The sequence below is a fragment of the Oryx dammah genome, unplaced genomic scaffold (assembly GCF_014754425.2).
Source record: "Oryx dammah isolate SB20612 unplaced genomic scaffold, SCBI_Odam_1.1 HiC_scaffold_19, whole genome shotgun sequence".
Classification (NCBI taxonomy): domain Eukaryota; kingdom Metazoa; phylum Chordata; class Mammalia; order Artiodactyla; family Bovidae; genus Oryx; species Oryx dammah.
Genome location: NW_024070203.1, coordinates 26,247,802 through 26,267,473, shown reverse-complemented (window position 1 = coordinate 26,267,473; position 19,672 = coordinate 26,247,802).

Here is a 19,672-nt window from a genome sequence, read left to right as displayed (position 1 = left end):
TCCAATTTAAATGCACATTCCTACACTTTCACCAGAAAACTGACCCCTGGGACCACTTTGGGCCAGCATTATGCATCTGGCATCCTCTTCTATGCTTACTCTAGCTCTCCAAAAGCCATCTGAAAGACATATCTTTATGTAAATGCAGAATTCCTATTACCTTCATTCAGATAGGTAATTCAGATACCTTCTTTCTTTGTTCTCATCTTGGAAAATTAAAAGAAGTAAAGGACTGGCTTTTTTGAGTCTCTATCCCTATTTTACTATTGACTTGCTTATAATTGTATAGTATTTATTATATATCATTTATAATTTTGTAAGTATCAATATGATAATATTTATGATTAAATAAATCTATAATTAAATAAACCATATATTTTATATCAATATTTGTATTGCATAACATATAACAACACATATATTATGAAATATATTATGTATTATGCTGTATAAATACATAAATATGTGTTTATTATAATGATATAATATATAACCATGTTATATGAATTATATGAGTGAGATAGTTCTCATTAGAAGAATCCATAGTATCTGAAAATTATATTTTGGAGTCATCTAAAAAAACTTAAGGCATTTCAAGATGGCTTGTGCCTTCTAAGTAGGAGATTTGATAACACCATCCAAATACTAGAAGGCTAGGTAACTCATTATGATAGCAAATTACCTGGCAGAAACAAACTGAGTTTACATTAAAGGAGAGTAAAGTTGCTTAGATAGTAAATTTCAACTCTTTAATCTCATTTCCAAACCACATCACAATTTTTAATTCTGACTTTATGTGTGCAACATTTTTTAAGCTTTTATAAAAAAAAAAAAAAGATGTTGACCTACTCCAAAAATACTTTTGCTGAAATATTGTATCTAGATAAGAGATTATTTGTTATTGCCCCTTCCTTTTCATACTCAGCAACAACAATTTCATTTATAAGGAAGAAAAATTTTATTTTTTCTAAGTAGACCCAGGTCTCTGCTGAAAATGCTAACACCTAGGAGCCCAACTGACTGAGCCCGAAGGAAGCACTGGCACCTCAACACATGGCCTCAAGGCATCTGGGTTAATAAGCCATGTTTAAGGTTAATGCCTGTTCTTACATGATCATCAATCCTCCTTAAAAAGAGCTGCCAGGATGGAATTTGACACGCCTGTCAATCAGTTCTACTCAAGGGACCAACAAGGGGCAATAACAAAAGCTAACACCAGACAGAAAGCAACGGTCAAACACTTTTGACAGTTTGATGTTCATGAATCGGAATTTTATACTAGCCAGAGTAAGTCACTGCTACTTTTTCTGGCCATTCCTGTGCATATAACAGATTGAAGTATACTTATCCATGCTTTACTGCTAGAATGAATTTCTGATTACTGATAGTTTTTGTAATTACTCATGCGAGGTGTTTATAATTATTAGTACTATTAAATAATTACTTACTTAATTAATAATTACTATTAAATAATTAGCTCATGTATTTTCATATGTCCAAATATGTCCACTCACAATATCACAGTATCATCATAATGATCACTTGCAACATCATTACCTTCCAAGAGGAACTGTTCCCGTTTCCAAATCAATTCTCACTCAGTCAATATTTAGTGAGAGGCTACTACACACAATACTAACGTCAGACTCTGAGGATACAAGACCAATTTCCCCTCTCAAGGTGTTTGTTGTTGTCATTGTTTGATCACTAAGTAGTGTCTGACAATTTTGAGACCCATGGACTTTATCCCCCCAGGCTCCTCTGTCCATCTGACTTCCCAGGCAAGAATACTGGTGTGGGCGCCCATTTCCTTCTACAGTGATTTTCCTGACCCAGGATCAAGCTCATGTTGCCTGCATTGCAGGCAAATTCTTTACCACTGAACCATAGAGAAAGCCTCTCAAGGAGTTTAAATGGTGAAAAGTGCATATTCTTACAACATATTCTTCAATTTATATTACTACTCTAATACATACACAGTATGCAGAAATAAGTTAATGCTGTAGAAAAAAGTTGTGAAATGCTGTGAAATAAAATATCTAGCCCTCTGAGGCAGAAGGCTAAGCATTGTCTAAGTACATTTTTCTAGATTATTTAATTCTATGGACTCTCTGAGCTTTTCATCATCTTCCAGCCATTTTACAACTCTATAACTTGTAAATAACTGATAGTAAGTAAATGATTCTTTCCCACAGATAGGAAAATGTGTCTTACCTAAGGTGATTATAATTGATTCTCCCGCCCTCCCACCACTTTCTGTTCCTTCAACCTTGCCCCCACAGCTCTAGTCCCCGACATAAGCCAGCTTGGCACATATTTTTAAATTCATTTAGTATTATTTACAGCTCATGTGTGTTTTTTTTTTTATCTTTTCTTGAACCAGTTATAATCACCTTATCTCTATCAATTGATGAGTTCATTAAAATCTTTGACATATGTTTGTTCATTCATATGAGATTTATGATTGCATTTGTTTTTGAAAAAACATTCTATCGAATTCTAAGATATTTGAAAGTAGGCAAAAAAAACTTTCAAACTAGCCTCAACATCAATATCTTCTCATTTTCCAACTTCTCATTTCTGCCCTACTCCTTTCAGGCTACTGTAATAAAAATACCACAGACTGAGCAGTTTATAAACAAAATTTATTAATCATAGTGCTGAAGACTTGAAGTTCAAGACCTTTTGGTGAAGGCCTGCTTTCTGGTTTATAAATGGAGCCTCTTGCTGTGTCCTCACATGATGGGAAGCATAAGGGAGCTCTTCGGGTCTCCTTTATCAGAGCAATAAACCTGTTCCTGAGGAGCCGTTCTTATGACCTAATCGAAGGTCCCACCTCCTAATGCCACCAGGCTGGGAATTAGAATTTCAACATATACAACTGGGGGGAAAACAAACTTTCAGACCATAGCATCCTCCATCCACACACAAACCGTCAATACCTCTGAATACATATTCACTGAGCACATCCTGAACTTTCCCTCACTAGTGTCATTTATCCTATTTGTATTGTGTGCTACAAGACTGTTTCCACTTTTTCATATGTTGTTTTATTCATTTATTACAAGTCATTTTAAAACCACTTCTTTGGGTGGCTTCCTTGGTGGCTCAGTGGTAAAGAATCTGCCTGTTAATGAAGGAGCCATGGGCTTGATCTCTAATTTAAGAAGATCCCACACGCCGTGGAGCAACTAGCCCAGGGAGGGGTCACAACTGTTGGACCTGTACTCTAGAGCCCGGGAGCCACAACCACTGAACCCATGAGCCAGAGAGCCTGTGCCCAGCAGCAAGAGAAGCCCACCCAAGCAGCAAAGAAGATGCTTTGTTATGTTACCCATAAACATAAACTCTTGGAGGGCCTGTCTTATTCATTTGTGCACCCACATCACTTAGATGTGGTGCATAGTCAATGCACATCACAGACTTAAGGAGTAAATAAACAGTTCACTCAAGAAATGATTGACTTAATGAACAATTAAAATCTCATCAACCTAATATACTCTTAATCCTCTGTACAGCCATTTCTATCAATTACTGCATTATGACAGGTGTTCTACATGAGAAGCTGAACATTGATAAACGCAAAAACATTTATTTATGAACATCAGCATCCAGATTGGTAGTCAGTACCAAAGAACATACCAATATTATGATAAAAGAAAAATAAAAACAAAATTCCAAACTTTTAAATATCCTTTGGTTTCATAGTTAATCGGTGAGTTGGTTGATGAGAATGTCACCCATAGTTTGCTACAGTAAGAATACAATGCAAAGTATTTAGTTTCCCAGTTCAGCCTACTAAAACTTTTGATCCTATGAAATGTTTGAGTATAGATCTATACGCAATAAAATAATAGAAAAAAAGTCACAGATGTAAGAGATCCCAGCATAGTGTCTTGACACCTAGCCTACATTTGCTAAAATAGCTGGTCCTTGAACAACTTGGTGCCAACCCTCCATGCAGTTGAAATCCATGTATAGTTTGTGCTCCACATCCATAATTCCTCCATATCTGAGGTTCACCTGTATCTGTGGTTCTGTGTTTGTGGGTCTGCATTCACAGATTAAAGCAACCGTGGATTGTATGATACTGTAGTATTTACTACTGGATAAAATCTGCATACAAGTGGACACACAGAGATCGAACTCATGTAGTTCAAGGGTCAGCAGCGCTTAGAATTTAAAGAAAATGATTTAATTTACTAAAACATTACTTTTCCATTATTTCAAATATATATATTTGAGGAAGAAATTTGTTTTAATCTAAAGAGAGATTTGATAAATAATAGAATATTTCTGAACACTTTGATCTATGTTTGGTTAAAGAAAACTGATACTTCACTATTTCTCATTTCATTTAAAAATTCATGACTTTTCTTTTCCTTAACTGGGGTATTGTAGTAACTTTCATTTGCTTTTTTTTTTTTTTAGAGGTTCTGGAAGTTTAAATGCTGTTTGGGTTAAGAGAATGTTGATTGTTCTTTATTTTGTTGTATTGTCATGCTGTTGTTGATGGTAGTTTCCCAGAAGAGAAAAAGGAAGAGATCAGAGGAACGAAGCAGAAATGAAAGAGAAGAAGTAAAAAAGGTTAATAACAAAGAAAGGAGAAGAATAAAAAATTCTGAGAAAGAAAAGACAGGTAGTCCTGTGCTAGTATACTAGCTAAGACAAAGGAAAGATTTGATTTGTATTGTTTGCAATTCCCACAGTGTAAATATTCTTATCATGGCTGATTTCAGGCTACCAGCATGACATCCTGAAGGCAGAGTTTGAAAGAGAAGTACCCAACTGGCACTCTCTGTTCACCATGTGTGCACTCTTGCTTGTTAATGGAGTCTTGCAGAATACCATGGTGAAAGAGAGTGAAGAATGAGAGAAAAGAAAAGGATGACAAACAGAGCATAAGAGGAATTTAAGAATGAGTTGAGGGGAAAGACTGATGTTAAGAATGATATGTTTGGTGAGAATCAGGCTAATAGGGGAATGTCAGATGTGACAGAAGTCCCTTTTCCTGAAATCCAGAATTAGAATAATCCCTATATATGATCTGGTAGCATAGTTTTTCCATGTAGATATTCCCCAAGAAACTTGCAGAGAGAGAGAGATGGTTTCTTTAAAACCAAACCTTTTCATATTTTAACATCCATAAAAAGCCCCTGGGGATCTGTTAAAATGAAGATCCTGGTTCAGTAAGTCTAGGATAGGCCTGAGATCCTGTATTTGAGATCCCAGGTGGTGCTGGTGCTGCAGGAGTGGAAACCGAAGTTGAGTTTCAAAGCTCTTGTCTAGCCTCTTGACCATGTTTTTTTTAAGTGAGAGGTGCAAATCTGTTTACGGTTCATACGAAAATCTTGGTCTTCACAAAATGCCACATCCTGTTCTCTAAAAGTAATGACTTAATCATTATAGATTCTGATTAGACACAGATGATAACAATAGTAATCATCTTCACTTCTGTGTTCTAAGCACCATTTATGTGCCATGGGCTAACTTCCCATCAATAGCTAACAAATGTTCTCTTTCTCATACAGTATCATAATACAGTTGTTGTTGTTGTTGTTTTAACAAAAAACTCTCTTTGCTTTTATCTCATCTGACAAGTGGACCATTTAACAAGTTCAGCTTATAGCTGTACTTTTCTGTCCCCTTACATTATGGTTCAAATGTCTGTGTCTACCTCAAATTCAGATGTTAAATTATTCACCCTCAAAGAACAGCTTGTACTTTATCTATTTTTCTATTATATCACTTGGCATCTAAAGCTATTTGAACTTGGACAGCACTGTATATTAATAGGGTCTTTACGTATGTTAGCTTGTTTTGAATCTGATTCTTATAATAGTCTTGTGAAAATAGGATGTGCATATATCATTACAATTCTTATTTTACTGACTTGAATGGAGGCTCAGATAGTAAACTCTTGGCACAACTAAGTCCCAATCACCATGATTAGAAGGCCTGTTATGGGGAGAGGAACACATCTGGGTAGGTAATAAAATGTCTATATGAGCCAGGTCAAATGTTTCACCATAATCCTTTTCCCACTCCACAAAACTTGAGAAAATATCCAAACCCCTTACTTAGCCCTCTTTGGGAGGATGCTGTCTTGAAATTGAAGGTTAGTGGCGTCTAGAACTATTGTCATATGCTTTAATTGGCTCACTACCAAACACAGAACTTGCTTTTCTTGGCAAAGCTCTATTTCTGAAGGAGGCAAAAGTTCAGAGTAGAATAAAGAACTACATTAACAGCAGTGTCTGAGAGCCTGCACCTGCCTACAACAGGCAGCTTGCAAATTAGCTCCAATCGATCAGGTTTCCAGAGAGAGTAGGGAATAAAAAGACAATCAAAGTCAACCCCCTACCCCTGTCCAGCCAGTGGGACACATTATTCATGTCTCAAACTCAGTATGTGCTATTTATAAATAGTTCCAGACCCCAGGATGCCAAATAAACCCTCTGTTATTTGTACACCATTTGAGATGAAGCAGGACAAGCTTTAAGATCAGTCTATACTTGGAGTTTCCAGAAATTTGTTGAGTGTTATCCTCAAGCCTTCTAACTGATGATATCCACACTTCATTATGTCTCATGCTGCACAAATGGCAGACCCTGGCTGCAAGCAAGGGGTGTGAGAATGCCTGGTGATCAAAATGAATATGTGAGAGGCAAGCTGTCCACTTATACTCAGAATTTCACTGCTGTAGCCCAATAGCAACATTGAAATGGTGACCTCCTCTGGTTGAAGCAGAGGCAAGGGGCAAGTCCTACCCAATAAATGGGCCACTTATTATCCCTAAAGTGTCTTCTTGAAATAGTTAGGACTTCATGTTTAAGAGCTTCCCTGGTGCTCAGTGGTAAAGAATCTGTCTGCAATGCAGGAGACTCAGGAGATCCAGTTTTGATCCCTGAGTTGGAAAGGTTCCCTGGAGAAGGAAATGACAACCCACTCCAGTATTCTTGCCTGGGAAATCCCATGGACAGAGGAACGTGGCAGGCTACAGTTCATGGGGTTGTAAAGAGTCCGACATGACTTATAGCAACTAAACAATAAGTCGGCATAAAAAGTAGTCATGCCAGATGGTTCAGTAGAGGAAATTTAACAGTGGGGCAACCTAGTTATGGAGTATTGGGATAACTGAAAAGCCAAACAAGAGAAAGTCAGTGTGTCACTCTGGGTTCCCAAAAGGCCGATGATGAGGTGGGATTAGCAGGCAAAAAGATGATACCGTAAAAGGGCTTCAGTCAATATGCCAGTAAATTTGGAAAACTCAGTAGTGGCCACAAGACTGGAAAAGGTCAGTTTTCAATCCAATCCTAAAGAAAGGCAATGCCAAAGAATGCTCAAACTACTACACAATTGCACTCATCTCAAACTCTAGCAAAGTAATTCTCAAAATTCTCCAAGCCAGGATTCAACAGTACATGAACCGTGAACTTCCAGATGTTCAAGCTGGATTTAGAAAAGGCAGAGGAACCAGAGATCAAAGTGTCAACATCCGTTGGATCATCAATAAAGCAAGAGAGTTCCAGAAAACATCTACTTCTGCTTTATTGACTATGCCAAAGCCTTTGACTGTGGGTCACAACAAACTGTGGAAAGTTCTTAAAGAGATGGGAATACCGGACCACCTGACCTGCCTCTTGAAAAATCTGTATGCAGGTCACGAAGCAACAGTTAGAACTGGATATGGAACAACAGACCTGTTCCAAATCAGGAAAGGAGTACGTCAAGGCTGTATATTGTCACCCTGCTTATTTAACTTATATGCATCATTTAACTTTTTTTCATCATGAGAAACTCTGGACTGGATGAAGCACAAGCTCAAATCAAGATTGCTGGGAGAAATATCAAGAACCTCAGATATGCAGATGACACCAACCTTATGGCAGAAAGCGAAGAGGAACTAAAGAGCCTCTTGATGAAAGCGAAAGAGGAGAGTGGAAAAGTTGGCTTAAAGCTCAACATTCAGAAAATGAAGATCATGGCATCTGGTCCCATCACTTCATGGGAAATAGATGGGGAAACAGTGGAAACAGTGACAGGCTTTATTCTTTGGGGCTCCAAAATCACTACAGATGGTAACTGCAGCCAAGAAATTAAAAGACACTTGCTCCTTGGAAGGAAAGTTATGACCAATCTAGACAGCATATTAAAGAGCAGAGACACTACTTTGCAAACAAAGGTCTGTCTAGTCAAAGCTATGGTTTTTCCAGTAGTCATGTATAGATGTGAGAGTTGGACTATAAAGAAAGCTGAGCACTGAAGAATTGATGCCTTTGAACTGTAGTGTTGGAGAAGACTCCTGAGAGTCCGTGGACAGCAAGGAGATCCAACCAGTCCATCCTAAAGGAAATCAGTCCTTGAATATATGTTGGAAGGACTAAGGCTGAAGCTGAAACTCCAATCCTTTGGCCACCTGATGTGAAGCACTGACTTATTTGAAAAGACCCTGATGCTGGGAAAGATTGAAGGTGGGAGGAGAAGGGGACGACAGAGGAAGAAATGGTTGGATGCCATCACCGACTTGAGGGACAGGAGTTTGAATAAGCTCCAGGAGTTGATGATGGACAGGGAAACGTGGCTTGCTGTAGTCTATGGGGTCACAAAGAGTCGCACAGGACTGAGCGACTGAACTGAACTGAAGTAGGCAAAGATTTATTGGGGAAAGTAGAAGGGAGCACAGGCAGGCAACTAGAGTCTTCAGTCAGATAAATCTAACATCTGTGAAATGAGAACAGGAAGGAAGGACTGGGTAGGAAGAACCTCAGACTGCAGCCACATTTCTGCCAAGATGTCAGACAGGAGAATGGAGTCTCCAAGCAGCAGAGAGCCATTAGCAGAGTCCTATACTAGGTGAGATAGAGCTGGATCTAGATCCCCTGCTATAGGCTGGGATCAGCCTGGAGAAAACATTACCACACTAAGTAGATCCAGTGAGTGGTGAGCAGCTGGGCCTGCTGGTCAACTATGTTCCCTTTGTGGTGAAGGGAACATGCCTCCATGGTGGTCTCCCAGAGGAAACTCAGAGATTAGCTATAGTAGGAAGCTACTGCCAGGCTTAGAGCTAGAGAGACAGGTGAGGTCACAGTGTTACAGATATCATCACCTTTGCAGGTGCTGGGGCTACAGAAGAAATATGGGTACTGCAGAAGAGGAGGCATAGTAACAACAAACGTTAATCAAATGAGTAAACAAAGTAACTAAAGTCTATGAAATGATCCCAGCCAGTTAGCTCTCCAGTGGCTGGAATTGCTTTTTAAAATTTAATTTTGAATATGGATAAATTCTCAGGTGAAGAAATTCTACTTCCTGCGAATATGGAGTAAAAATAATGTATTTACACAGCTGGAATAGCTAAAGCTAAAAACAGCTAAAAACCCCCCAAAATATATGAAACCATTCTCAAAGCATTGGACATCAAACAATGAAAGGCAGTGATCCCTGAGATAGGAAATAAATTAGATGGTCCTCACAAATGTTACTACAATCATCCCTCAGTATCTACAGGGGATTACCAAATTTTGCAGATGTTCAAGTTCCTTACACAAAATGGTGTAGTATTTGCATGTAACCTATACACATCCTCTCATACACTTTAAATTATCTCTAGATTACTTATAATTCCTGTGTGCACATGAGCTTAGTTGCTTCAGTTGTGTCCAACCTTTGTGACCCTATGGACTATAGCCTGCCAGTTTCCTCTGTCCATGGGATTCTCCCAGCAGGAATACTAGAGTGGGTTGCCATGCCCTCCTCCAGGGGATCTTCCTGACCAAGGGATCAAACTCCCATCTCTTAAGTCTCCTGCATTGGCAGGCAGGTTCTTTACCACTAGCACCACCTGGGAAGCCCATTTATAATATCTAATACAGCATAAATGCTATGTAAATAGTTGTTGGCATGTGGCAAATTCAAGTTTTGCTTCTTGGAAATTTGCAGCAGTTTTTTCAATATTTTCAATCCATGTATGGTTGAATCCATGTAGACAAAACCTGCAGAGGCTCAGTTGTACCTAGAGAAGATCTCCTGGTTGTACATGGGTTGAGAACAGAAGTAGAACCCAGTGAATTTCCTGAGTTAAGCACACAGAGCTGAGAATCTAGAGGAAACATGGCAACCTAGAGTTTGTAGGGCATGATATTGAAGGTTAGAGGTCTGCACAGAGAGAGAACTTTGGAGATCTACAGAAGGTCCCTCTCAAATATTCATCTAAGTAATAATCAGTGCATGCATTTGAGGAGACTCCTCAAAGTCATTGAGAAAACTACCCCAGAAGATTAGAAGAAACATTTGCAAAACTCATACAAGGCTATACTCACCAACTAGAGAAGAGAACCATGTAATTCACAGGGCATCATGAGTGAATTGATACAGAGAAGAGTTTTGTCTTAGAATTGCAGGAAAATTAACCCTAGACTAATATGTGAACTGCAAACTCCCTGATGTTCAAGCTGGTTTTAGAAAAGGCAGAGGAACCAGTGATCAAACTGCCAACATCCGCTGGATCATGGAAAAAGCAAGAGAGTTCCAGAAAAACATCTATTTCTGCTTTATTGACTATGCCAAAGCCTTTGACTGTGTGGATCACAATAAACTGTGGAAAATTCTGAGAGAGATGGGAATACCAGACCACCTAACCTGCCTCTTGAGAAATCTGTATGCAGGTCAGGAAGCAACAGTTAGAACTGGACATGGAACAACAGACTGGTTCCAAATAGGAAAAGGAGTACGTCAAGGCTGCATATTGTCACCCTGCTTATTTAACTTCTATGCAGAGTACATCATGAGAAATGCTGGACTGGAAGAAACACAAGCTGGAATCAAGATTGCCGGGAGAAATATCAATAACCTCAGATATGCAGATGACACCACCCTTATGGCAGAAAGTGAAGAGGAGCTAAAAGCCTCTTGATGAAAGTGAAAGAGAAGAGTGAAAAGTTGGCTTAAAGCTCAACATTCAGAAAATGAAGATCATGGCATTTGGTCCCATCACTTCATGGGAAATAGATGGGGAAACAGTAGAAACAGTGTCAGATTTTATTTTGGGGGGCTCCAAAATCACTGCAGATGGTGACTGCAGCCATGAAATTAAAAGATGCTTACTCCTTGGAAGAAAAGTTGTGACCAATCTAGATAGTATATTCAAAAGCAGAGACATTACTTTGCCGACTAAGGTCCATCTAGTCAAGGCTATGGTTTTTCCAGTGGTCATGTATGGATGTGAGAGTTGGACTGTGAAGAAGGCTGAGCGCCGAAGAATTGATGCTTTTGAACTGTAGTGTTGGAGAAGACTCTTGAGAGTCCCTTGGACTGCAAGGAGATCCAACCAGTCCATTCTGAAGGAGATCAACCCTGGGATTTCTTTGGAAGGAATGATGCTAAAGCTGAAGCTCCAGTACTTTGGCCACCTCATGCGAAGAGTTGACTCATTGGAAAAGACTCTGATGCTGGGAGGGATTGGGGGCAGGAGGAGAAGGGGACGACCGAGGATGAGATGGCTGGATGGCATCACCGACTCGATGGACGTGAGTCTGAGTGAACTCCGGGAGATGGTGATGGACAGGGAAGCCTGGCGTGCTGCGATTCATGGGGTCACAAAGAGTCGGACACGACTGAGCGACTGAACTCAACTGAACTGAAATGTTTTTCTGGTCCTAACAAAGAAAGTTTTAAAAGAACAAACTGTTTCAAAGTAACTTAACCAAATTCCAAAACAAAGCTCAATAATATTTATAGAAACAGAAAAATTCCCAGTGTGCAACAAAGTAACACTTAAATTATCAGCATTCAAAAAAAGTTACCAGATATTCAAAGAAGCAGCCATATTCTACACATAAAGAAACTCAATTATTGAAAACTGACCTAAAATTGGCAAAGATGATAAAATTAACAGACCAGGATTAAAACAAAGAGGGCCCAACCCTTAACTGGCCTTTGTTTGCTGTTGCAGGTTCAGTTCAGTTCAGTTCAGTCCCTCAGTCGTGTCTGACTCTTTGCGACCCCATGAATCATAGCACGCCAGGCCTCCCTGTCCATCACCAACTCCCGGAGTTCACTCAAACTCACATCCATCGAGTCGGTGATGCCATCCAGCCATCTCATCCTCTGTTGTCCCCTTTTCCTCCTGCCTCCAATCCCTCCCAGCATCAGTCTTTTCCAGTGAGTCAACTCTTCTCATGAGGTGGCCAAATTGCTGGAGTTTCAGCTTTAGCATCATTCCTTCCAAAGAACACCCAGGGCTGTTCTCCTTTAGAACGGTTGGGTCCCCTCAAAAGCAGATTAAATAAGAGCTTAGCATGTGGATCATTTATTAAGGAGTCCTCCCAAGATCATCACCTGTAGAAGGGAGGCCAAGAAAGCAGGACTGGGAAGAGGGAGCAGATGAATTTGCATGCAATCCCCTAATTGGATCAGATCTTGCCACAGCTAGCTCTAGAGTTGGAAGGACTCCTCAGACCCTGAAATACCTACCTTTATCAATTACTGGATGTAGGCAATCCCTGGAAAGAGGTGTGATATTGGGCAAAGCAATTTCCTCTAGCCCATGACCGTTCTCAGGGAGGGCTGATAGATGGGGGTCATCTTCCAGCAACACTTTCAACAACTGAGGCAGTAAATCCTTCATTCCTGGAAGGGGATCTGTGTAGCCCTCAGAGTGTCCACCTCAATCTGCCAATCTCAACCATCACATTTCAATCATTTTCTCTTTCCTTCTTCCTGCAAAAAAAAAAAAAAAAAGAAAGAAAGAAAAAGAAAAGAAATACAGCAAGAATGATCTCAAAAGCTTACATAACAAAGCTTGGAAATTTGCAGCTCAATATCGAATAAATTCTAATGTTGCAGATATTTGACAAAACATGAAGTACAAATAGAAAAGTAGAAACTGTCATTCAGTAAACAGCTTGACCAATCACATTCTTAGAGATATTGTTCTCTTGAGAAATAATTTCTCCAATTAAAATGAAAATAATCTTAATGTTTACTACCTGAAGACATCCTGGAAATCGTGGTGGACATGAATAACCAAAACAAATAAAACAAGATAGCTAGAATGCATTCAAAACTCATGGGAAAATACTCTGTATGCAAGTGCTGACCTTCAGTGGTGAGTTCATTGATTTGCTACCAGTTCAGACTTCCATGTGATAAAATCAAATCACTGTGATAAACTTATTCATCTTCCTTTGTAGTCAGCAGGATTCTAAGATGGTCTTCAATGATACATTCACATACGTAATTATCTTTCTTTGAGTGTAGGTGAAACCTGCCACTTCTAACCAGTAGAATGTGCAGAAGGTGATGCATTATCACTGCCATGATTATATCCTGCTCCATGGAAAAAGTGAAGAGATTTTATAGACATAATTAAAGCCCCTAATCAGCTAAAGTTAAAATTAACCTCTTTAGGAGAGTATCAGGAGTGGGCCTTATAAAAGACACCATTTAAAAGGGGGTCTAGTGATTAGAGATGGAAAAAGTAGGAGAGATTCTTCTTATGGCCTTGTTGCTGCTGCTGCTGCTGCTAAGTCACTTCAGTCGTGTCCAGCTCTGTGTGATCCCACAGATGGCAGCCCACCAGGCTCCCCCGTCCCTGGGATTCTCCAGGCAAGAACACTAGAGTGGGTTGCCATTTCCTTCTCCAATGCATGAAAGTGAAAAGTGAAAGGGAAGTCGCTCAGTCATGTCCAACTCTTCACAACCCCATGGACTGCAGCCTACCAGGCTCCTCTGTCCATGGGATTTTCCGGGCAAGAGTACTGGAGTGGGGTGCCATTGCCTTGTTACTTAGACCCAAGTCTCTTAAACCATCATGATATCCATGAAGGCGAAAATAGCATGTGAAGAGCTATTGGCATGGCATTTTAATATTATGACATTTCCAAGTTATTATTAATATTACCTGGTGGCTTAGACGGTAAAGAATCCACCTGCAATGCAGGAGACCTGGGTTCAATACCTGGATTGGGAAGATCCCCTGGAGAAGGAAATGGCAACCCACTTCAGTATTCTTGCCTGGAGAATCCCCATGGACAGAGGAGCCTGGTAGGCTGTAGTCCATAAGGTTGTAAAGAGCTGGACCTGACTAAGCAAATAAGCATAGCACAGCATTAATATTACATTTACTCTTTGTTTTGTATTGTGTGTGGTTCTGTGTAACCAACATACCTTTCAGTTTTGCCTATTGTTGTACTTTGCACCATTCTCTAAGTAATTCATTGGGGTTCCATCTTGGGATCACTGGTAATTTTTCTCATTGATTTTTTATTCTCAGGTTGGGGGGGTGGGTGTTGGTCTCTCCAGACTAATAAAGTAAAGTGATACATATGTTGCCTATTTGCAATCTGCAAGTCAATAAAAAGAGATCTGAGTCACAAGTCATCCAACAGTCTTCTGATGAGCATGTGTTCCATACAACACTGAATAAGACTTCCTCAGGTGTCCAGATTAATGACTGAGGCTGGCAACAGGTGCAGAGTACCTGCAGCACATCCTTCGGTACTACTGAAGGGAGATCGATATGTTCTTCCCCGCAGACCCTGCCTGATTTTAAAACTTCACATTCCATCTGGATGGTTGCAAAAGCCTTTTTTTTTTTAAAGGTCTTCACTCTTTAAGAGATATGCCTATATCTACCACCCTATGTCCAGACCACAGTTCCTAAAACACAAATCTACTATTGACTATCACTCCCAAGCTTAAAATCTCCCAATACAATCCATTCTCCTGGCAGAGGCCAGGAGTATTCAAAATACAGGCAGACCTCAAAAGTATTGCTGGTTCTGTAACAGGCCACCACAATAAAGAGAATATCAAAAAAAGGGAGTCACACAATTTTTTTGGTTTCCTGGTGCATATAAAAGTTGCTTACACTATACTACAGTCTATTAAGGGTGCAACAGCATTATGCTTACAAAAAGTACATACCTTAATTTAAAATATTTTATTGCTAAGAAAAAAAAAAAAGCTAAACATCATCTGAATCTTTCAGTTCAGTCAGTTCAGTCACTCAGTCATGCCCAATTCTTTGTGACCCCATGGACTGCAGCATGCCAGCCTTCCCAGTCTGAATCTTTAGTAAGACAAAAACAATAATAACCTTTTAGATAGTGGAGGGTTTTCCCTCAGTGATGATGGCTGCTGACTGATCTGGGTGGTGGTTGCTGAAGATTGGAGTGACTGTGAAAGTTTCTTAAAATAAGACAACAATAAAATTTGGTGCAATGCTTGATATTTCCCTTTTCAAATAATTTATCTGCCACATGGAATGCTGTTTGACTGCATTTTACACATGGTAGAAACTCTTTTGAAATTGGAGTTAATCCTCCCAAATCCTGACTCTGCTTTATCAGCTAAGTTTATATAATATTCTCAATCCTTTGTTATTTCAACAAGCTTCACAGCATCTTCAGCAGGAGTAGTTTTCTTCTCAAGAAACCACTTTCTTCACTCGTCCAAAAGAAAAGCAATTCCTCATCCTTTCAAGTTTTATCATAAGATTGCAGCAATTCAGTCACATCATAGGCTATACTTCGAATTCTAGTTCTCTTGCTGTCTCCATGTCTGCAATTACTTCCTCCAATAAAGTCTTGACCCCCTCTTGCCGGGGTCCAGCCCCGGTGGATCCAGGGAATTCGAAGGTGGGGATGGCGTCGGCGTCTTTGGAAATAACTTATTTAATTACAGATAGAGAGGGATTAGAAGATTAGCAGAGAAAAAGAGGCTGAATAACTTGGTTCACATGGGGTACCAATCACCACCTACGTAGGCCACAGGCATCTTCCCATTCTCCCAAAGGAGAGGAGGCACTGAGGCCCCCCTGGTCTGATCTTAGAAGCCCAGGCAAAATTAATAGGCTTGGTGGGTACCCATGCACCAGATGGGAATTCGGCCAGAAAATAGTAGGAGAGAAAAAGGGGCTGAATAACTTGGTTTATGTGGGATACCAATAAAATTCCAAGACAAGGAATTTGCACTATCTACGTTGGGCCACCGGTGCCACTTGAATATTGGAAGGTGCCCCTCCTTGGGCTCCTTCTTGTGTGGGCTTGAAAACCGGGGCAAATAAGTAGACTTGGAGGGCACTCACGCTCCAGATGGGAATTCAGCCAGAAAAACGGGGAGCAGAAAAGAACGACATGAGGGAATCAGTCTTTCCGGAAACTGATCCAATTTCTTTATTTTGGGGTTTGCTTATATACCTTTTGTTACACATAGGGATGAATACAGAGTCACGTGGGGGTCAGCAGTCCTGACCTTTATCAAAATCAGGTGCTTCACATAAATGTAAAAAAAAGGTCTTAGGAATATTACATCATCTTCTGGCCATGAGACCTGCTGACATTTTATGATCCTTTCTTTCTGATAACCAAAAAACTTATTTTTTCCAAGGGTGTTTTTTCTTAAACCAGGCACCACTCTCCAAATAAAGTTACATTCCTATAGGGTGAGGGTGTAGTGAGTTACAATCAAGAAAGGAATCTATTTAACCCAAGGTTAACATGATTAATCTTAAAGGTTAATACTTATTTCTCCTATATGTTAGTTATATTCATTATAAGGGCAGGGAACATGGAGATTTAGCAGCAAACATCAGTCCAACAAATGAAAATCCTTTCACCAATGCTCCCCTTAAGATCTATTTAGTCTTAAGATAGTGATAAAGTTACATTTTTACATAGCAAGGACACAGTGATTTATAACAAAGCACAGTGATCTATTACAAAAGAAAAAATCCATTAACTCAAAAAGTCTAGTATTGCTAACATCAAAAACTACTATATTTCCTTTTCCATATTCCAAATACATTGATTAATATATTCCCAGGTGCCTAAGGATATGGAGGCCTGGCAGCAATCATTGACTCAACAAGAAGAAAAAGCCCTATGCTAATTAAGACTCTCAAAATACTCCAAAACTCTCTGTGCTGTTTATGGTTAAGAGGTAGTAAACAATCATGTGGCAGGAGTATGGATAATCCTGTCACACAAGCTAGTCTATCAGCAGAGAGGTTTGACCTGAGACATCCTTGTCCCACCCAGGGGAGGGAATTAGCAGCAATTATTGACAACAAATGAAAACCCTTCACCAATATAATTCCTAACCAACCCACTATACTAATAATTTCTAACTCCTCAAAAGAATTTGCCTTTAGTAAGTCTAAAACATCTCGTGCCTCTCAGATTGGGAGGCTGTTAACAATTACATGTGGCCGGACGAACCTATACAGGTGGGCTAGATAACCTTCAGAGGAGTCCATAAGCTGAACCACTCTTGTCACGCCCAGGAATTTTTATTGCCTTGGAGCTGCATGTTTACTCCTTCTCTGAGAGAAACGGCTATGGGGGAGAGCCCCCCATAAAGTCAGAGGTGTAGGTGAGAGCATAAAACAGATTCTGGTTTTGGGGTTAGATGCTCGGGAACAGGGGGTTTCCTGAGGCTTGATCACGCCTTTGCGTATGCCAAGCCTCCTTCCTCATGACCTTTGCCATGGGCGGAGTTGCACCCTCAGAATCATACATGAGGGCTGGGATCAACTTCTCCCAAATTCCTGTTAAAGCTGATATTTTGACCTCTTGCCATGAATTGTGAATATACTCAATGGCATCTAGAATGATGAATATTTTCCAGAAGGTTTTCAATTTACCTTGCCCAGATCCATTAGAGGAATCACTCTCAATGGCAACTGTAATCTTGTGAAATAACAAGACTTAAAAGTCAGAATTACTCCTTGATCCACGGGCTACAGAACGGATGTTGTTAGCAGACATGAAAACAACGTTAATCTCATTGTACAGCTCCATCAGAGCTCTTAGGCAACTAGGTACATTGTCAATGAACAGTAATATTTTGCAAAGAATTTTTTTCTGAGCAGTAAATCTCAACAGTGGATTTAAAAGATTCAATAAACCATATTATAAACAGATGTGCTGTCATCCAGGCTTTGTTGTTCAATTTCTAGAACATAGGAGAGTAGATTTACTGTAATTCTTAGGAGTGCTAGGATTTTTTGGAATGCTAAATGAGCATTGGCTTCAACTTAAAGTCACCAGCTGCAGTAGCCCCTAACAAGAGAGGTAGCCTATCCTTTAAAGCTGTGAAGCGAGGCATTGACTTCTCTCAGGCTGTAAAAGTCCTGGATGGCATCTTCTTCCAACATAAGGCTGTTTTATCTACATTGAAACTCTGTGTTTAGCATGCCCACCTTTATTTATCATCTTAGCTGGATCTTCTGGATGACTTGCTGAAGCTTCTAAACAAGTAATTGCTGCTTCACCTTACACTTTTTATGTTATGAGGATGACTTTTCCCCTTAATCCTCATGAACCAACTTCTGCTAGCTTTCTGCAGCCCCCTCATCTCTTAAAGCCCCCATAGAACTCTAGACTGCTAGAGTCTGGCTCTGGATCTGGCTTCGGCCCACGGGAATGCTAAGGCTGGTTTGATCTTCTATCCAGACCACTAAAAATTTCTCCATATTCAGCAATAAAATTCTTTCACTTTCTTATCATTCATGTGTTGACTGCTAAATTTTCTTCAGGAACTTTTTCTCTGTTTTTACAGCTTAGCTAAAGCTAACAGTTTGGCTCAATAGGACTAACTTTTAGCCTATTTCCGTTTTCAACATGCCTTCCTCACTAAGCTTAAATATTTCTGGCTTTTGATTTTAAAGTCAGAGATGCATGATACTCCCTTTCTAAGGGAGCTAAGCTCATTTTAGGGTCACTAACTGACCTAATTTCACTATTGTTGTGTCTCAGGGAACAGGGAGGCCCAACAAGAAGGAAAGAGATGGGGAATGGCCAGTGGATGGAGTAGTCAGAAGACACACAGCATTTATCAGGTAAGTTCACCATCTTCTGTGGGTGTGGTTCATGACACCCTAAAACAAGTATGATAGTAACATCAAAGATCACTCATCACAGATCACCATAACAGATATGATAGTAATAATGAAAATATTTGAAACTATTGTAAGAATTATCAAAGTGTGACACAGAGATATAAGTAAGCAAATGCTGTTGGAAAAATGGCACCAACAGACTTGCCATAAACTTTCAATTTATAAAAATCACAGTATCTGTGAAGCACAATAAGATGAGGTATGCCTGTATGGTGCATAACTTTCTTTCCTCCTCTAACTACCAGGCATTTTAAGAAGAACTCAAATTAATTTCTTAGTGTTATAAACCTGTCTCTTTTCTGATGCTATTTTCTCTGCCTTTGATTCCCTTTACCGACTGCAACAAATGCCATCTCTTCTGCCTTTGATTCCCTTTACCGACTGCAACAAATGCCATCTCTTCTGGGAATCTCTTTGGACTTCTGTGACAAACCTGATACAAAGAGCTTCTTAAATGCAAAAATAAAATAAAATAAGCAATGGCACAGAACTGAGGTTCAGAGGAAGATTTGACTTGGGCAGGACTCTGGGTGCATGTGAGCCAGGGCCTGAAGCCATGTCTGGCTCTGGTCTTCTTTTGGATCCAACTTTTTTCCACATAGAATGGAACTAAACCTAGTCATTTCAGGTTATAATTTTTTATACTGAGATATTTACATATGTGTGCAAGTATATGTATATGTCATATGTAAATGTGTGTGTCTGTCTATACATCTATCTTTATGTATATATGTTTATAAAAACACAGTAGGTTCTAATGTGTGCCCT